We start from the raw sequence: 5,336 nt of genomic DNA, 5'->3' as shown, positions 1-5,336 counted from the left end.
CTCCTGGCCCAGCTCCAGCTCTAGCTTGAACTTGACCTGAGCTCAGAACCTCCCATTTTTTGCTCCGTATCACGGTGGTTTACCGCACCCTTCTCCCTGTACCCAGGAGGGAGACGCACATGATTTGAGCTTCTGTTTCTTGTGAGCGGCGGAACTGGCTGGAGCCTCCATGATTATTGATCCCTTCCCTGGGTGGACAGGGCAGCCATTCTCAACATTGTTCTTCGGACACACTCCCCAGTGCTCGTTACACAAGCTACCCATGCCCGTGGACGACCCAGGGATCGATGAAATTCAAAATCTTTGTGAAGGAAAAATAGCCAAAGTCATGGGAGTAATGAAGTGTCAGTCATTTTAAAATCTCAGATGAATGCCATTTTATAAGAAAAATTATAGTGTCTATTAGGATTCTCCAGAGAATCCAGAGAAACATAACCAACAGGATGTGTGTGTGTGTGTGCGCGTGTGAGTGTGCACACATGTGTGCGTGCGTGTGTGCGTGTGAGTGTGTGCACATGCGTGCGTGCGTGTGTGCGTGTGTGTGCGTGTGCACGTGCGTGTGCACACATATACACATAGACATATGCATTTATATGGCGGAGGGGAGAGAGAGACATACTTGTTTTAAGGAATTATCTTATACAGTGATGGGAGCTGGCAAGTCCAAAATCTTTAGGGTTGTCCAGCAGGTGGGGCACCCAGGAAAGAGTTGCAATTTGTACCCAAAGTATAGAATTCCCTCTTCCTCAGGTGTCTGGGTGGCTCAGTTGGTTAAGTGACTGCCTTCGGCTCAGGTCATGATCCTGGAGTCCCTGGATCGAGTCCCACATCGGGCTCCCTGCTCGGCGGGGAGTCTGCTTCTCCCTCTGACCCTCTCTCATCTCATGTGCTCTCTCTCTCTCAAATAAATAAAATCTTTAAAAAAAAAAAAAAAAGAATTCCCTCTTCCTAGGGAGAAGTCAGTCTGTTTCTTTTTTTTTTTTTAAAGATTTTATTTATTTATTTGAGAGAGAGAATGAGATAGAGAGAGCATGAGAGGGGGGAGGGTCAGAGGGAGAAGCAGACTCCCCGCTGAGCAGGGAGCCCGATGCGGGACTCGATCCAGAGACTCCAGGATCATGACCTGAGCCGAAGGCAGTCGCTCAACCAACTGAGCCACCCAGGCGCCCAACGGAGCCACCCAGGCGCCCCAGTTTGTTTCTTTAAGGCTTTCAGTTGATTGAATGAGGCCCACCCATGTTATGGAGGACAATCTGCTCAACTCAAAGTCCACTGATTAAATGTTAATAGCATCTCAAACATGCCTTCACAGAAACATGTAGAATAACGTTTGACCAAAAGCTGGGTGCCATACATAGCCTAGCCATGATGACCATCACATACAAAATTTATATGTGACACATCATATGGAAAATTAACTATCACATATGGCTAAATCTAGTTTTAAATTTACTTTTATTAAAAAAACAGTTTTTCTAAGCCTCCCAATTAAAACAATGTGAAAATGAGAATAAATGGACCTTACCATTAAAGATAATTGTGCAGGAGTTTTGCAGACTTTAAGACTGGGCAACCAAGGGGTGCCTGGGTAGCTCAGTTGGTTAAGCATCTGCTTTTGGCTCAGGTCATGGTCCCAGGGTTCTGGGATCAAGCCCCACAGTAGGCAGGGAGCCTGCTTCTCCCTCTCCTCCCTGCTCATGCTTTCTCTCACTATCTCAGCCTCTCTCTTAAATAAATAAATAAAATCTTAAAAAAAAAGACTGGGCAACCGTGCACCCCGCAGGAGCTCACCAGCCTTTGACGTGACAGTTGTAAATCTGTCAAAAGCATGCTTATGTCTTCAGTCCCATTTATGTCCAAATTATTGGGCATATATACATTATTCATGCCTTCTCCATTTGTCTTCGCTCTTTTCCTTATTTTTTCTCTGATGAGGATAAAAATAAAATGGAATTAATGATAACATGGCAGTTTTAAGCACGGCAGTGACCTAAAATGCCACAGTGTTAATGACACGCTCTGCACTGGAAACATCCATCACTGAGCGGAGTGCCCAGTGGCCCTGACGCAGAAAGGGTCCATGCTGTTGACCCTGGGGGCTGGGTCCTTCCTGGAGGTGGGGGCTGTCCGGTGCGTTGTAGGATGTTGAGCAGCATCCTGGCCCTGGATTCAATGTCAGTAGCAACCCCCCCTAATTTTGACAACCAAAACCATCCCCAGACGTTGCCCAGCGTCCCCTGGCTGGAGGGGGACGAGTCCCCCCAGCGGTGAAGCGTGGACGCAGAGCACTGGGCGTGAGCGGCAGCAGCAAGGCTGCTTAGGTGGCGGAAGGAAGCTCGGGGTCACAACGGCCTGACGCTAGGAGGTCACGTGGACTGGGCACGGAGAAAAGACAGCCACCTTGGTAGAGGGTAGCAGGGGCAGCGAGTGTGGGTGGGAGCCCAGGAGCCGCGGGGCGGCTTGCTTTCATGCTGGGAGCCTGTGGGTGGTTCCAGAGGCCGCCGCAGTCCATTCTGCCTCCAGCCCTGCCCCTCCAGTCCAGCGCCTCGGGGTGGCCTTGCCACATGGCCCCAGGTGCCCTCATGGCTGGAAGAACTCGGTTAAGACCGACTAAAATCCAGCCACCCCGAGGGCCCAGCACCAGCAGGCTTCAGCTTCTGGAGGATTCTAAATGTACCGGCTGCTTGATCAGCACGCCTTCCCTTCCACTCAGGAGAGCTTGCAAATACAAAACTGGAGAGGCTGTACCGAGCCTTCCCCACGGTGTCGAAGAGACCTCACCTACCTCCCACATCACCAACGTGCTCCGAGTACAGGGATCTTGTCCGTGAGGATGACTTGGCGGGACGCCAGGTGTGTCCTGCAGAACGCAGGGCCCTCCAGGGCATCATTAGAGGTCATGTGAAGGACAATGGTGGAGATCAACACGTTGAGATGCCTCCCCTGTCCCGCCCCGCCCTGCCACACATTAGCAGCTGGGATAAGAAAATGCAGAGCCCCCGTTTCTAAAAATGGGATTGAGCAGACACTTCACTAAATGAGCGATCCACATCCCAATAAACACACGAAACGATGCTCGACGTTGCTGGTCATTAGGGAAACGAACGTTAAAGCAATGGTGAGACTCTGCCACATACCTGTTAGAACGGCTGGGTCTAAACGTACCGACTATATCGAACGCCGGCAAGGGTGCGGAGCCACTGAAAGGCTCCTGCACAGTGTGAGAAGGTGCAGCCCCAGGAAAGACAGCCGGCCGTTCCTCGTGCAAACAGACACTGTCCTCTGCCAGCTGGAAGTGTCACAGCTAGGTATTTACCCAAGAGGAAAGAAAATGTCCAGCAGCTTTGTCGCCCAGACTGGAAACCACCCAAATGGCCATCAGCTGGGGCTTGGATGAAGGAGTGACATATCCATGCAATGGGACACTGCTCAGCAAATAAACAGCGGCTGACCTCAAAAGAATTAGGCTGAGTGCGAGAAGCCAGACGCTGAACGCTAGGTACTGGGTGATGCTGCTCAGATGACATTCTGAAAGAGGCAAAATGAAAGGGACATAAGTCAGGGGTGCTGAGGGTAGGGGAGGTGATGGATAGCAAAGGGACACACGGGAGCTCTTGGGGAGATGGGGTGCTCTGTGTCTCGACTGTGCTGGTGGTAACGGACTGCCTACATTGCCAACACTTGGGAGCTGCATACCCCAAAAGGATGGCATTTTTGGAGGTGTAATTGACACCTGACGTTGTGTTACTTTCAGGAGCGCAACAACGATTGGATCAATATTGGTATTGCAAAATGGGAGTGAATTTCATCATAGGCACACGGTATCTCAATAAATCCGTCTTAACGAGAAAATCAGACTATGCAAAACAAGCTCCTTCTAAAGGGTTGAGAGCTCAAGTTCACAGTCCTGAAGTCTCTGAAACCTTGCTGTGCTTCCCGGGAAAGCCCAAAGGAGGACAGAATTTCAGAGCAATCCCTTCCGAATCTTTTCATGTCTGGGTTTTAGGCTTGGGGCATAACCCACGTGCTCTCTGTAAGAATAAGAAGCTATAAGGCTCGCTGTGCCGTCTTCCTTCACTCAAGGATTCTTCCTCCGGCTCTTTGCTGAACCCATAGTGCAGGACACTTTATTTTTCTATAAACAAAGATATTAGGGAACAATACTCTTGGCAATCGCTTATGGAGGCTTGTTTTCTTTGGAATATTTCTCTAAGCAGACATGTGAATGGTGAAATCAGCCACTCATTTTGGTGAATATGTTTAAAATGAAGAGTCCAAACTTTGGCCAAGGCCGTGATATTTATACACCTTGAAATGAAACGTTAGTTGGAAAACTACATCCTTTGGGAGTCGCTATTCAACATGGAGCCCTCAGAACAGGGGAAGGTGAGGTGGTTGCGATTGTGGGGGGGCGGGGGGGTGCTATGCCTGTTGCTTCTCCCCGTGGGTTTGTCCCTTTGCCCGAGCTCCTCACGACTGCCCAGGCCCCCCGCACAGCCCATTGGGGTCACCAGCACAGCCTGCGAGGGGGGCAGGGCACTGGCTCTGAAGGGCAGTCTGGGAGCCTTGAGCCTGCTGCAGGTGCAGCTCACATTGCATGGGCTTGTCCCTTGTCCTGGCCCAGACCCTGCTCCTGCCACCTTCCGGATCTTTCTTTGGGAGGTGGAGCCAGGCTGTCCTCCTTGCTCGGGTCAGGAGATGCTGTCCTGGGGGCTGGTGGGCTCCCTTGACCTGCAGTTGCCTGTGAGCAAGCAAGTCCGAGGTTTGGGTCTGGGAGGGGGCGAGGGTCTCAACCAGGGCTCAGAACCTGGTTCTCCAGAGCACCCGTGTGCAGAAGGACCTTTCCCAATGTGATGCGGGCACGTTTGCCATGTGATGTTGGCTCCCTGCACGCAGCTCCCACGGGCCCAGGCGTTCCTGCCCATCACAGCACCTCCCCACCACACAACCCCTGCCCGGGGACCCCATGCTGGGGGAGGCCCGCAGTGCAGTTTGTCAGGGAACACGTGGGTCCCCCGAGAAGGTGATCTGCTGGTGCGGGGCGGCGAGACCAGGTGCTGGACCACCTGCCCTGGGGTTTCACGAAGGTGGGCTCTTCATTTTTTTTTTTTTTTAAAGATTTTATTTATTTATTTGACAGAGAGACACAGCGAGAGAGAGAGAGCACAAGCAGGGGGAGTGGGAGAGGGAGAAGCAGGCTTCCTGATGAGCAGGGAGCCCGATGCGGGGCTCCATCCCAGGACCCTGGGATCATGACCTGAGCCGAAGGCAGACACTGAACGACTGAGCCACCCAGGCGCCCCGAAGGTGGGCTCTTCCGATCGTCAACTGAATGT

Source organism: Neomonachus schauinslandi, chromosome 1 (assembly GCF_002201575.2).
Source record: "Neomonachus schauinslandi chromosome 1, ASM220157v2, whole genome shotgun sequence".
NCBI classification, from domain to species: domain Eukaryota; kingdom Metazoa; phylum Chordata; class Mammalia; order Carnivora; family Phocidae; genus Neomonachus; species Neomonachus schauinslandi.
This window is presented reverse-complemented; position numbering follows the sequence as displayed.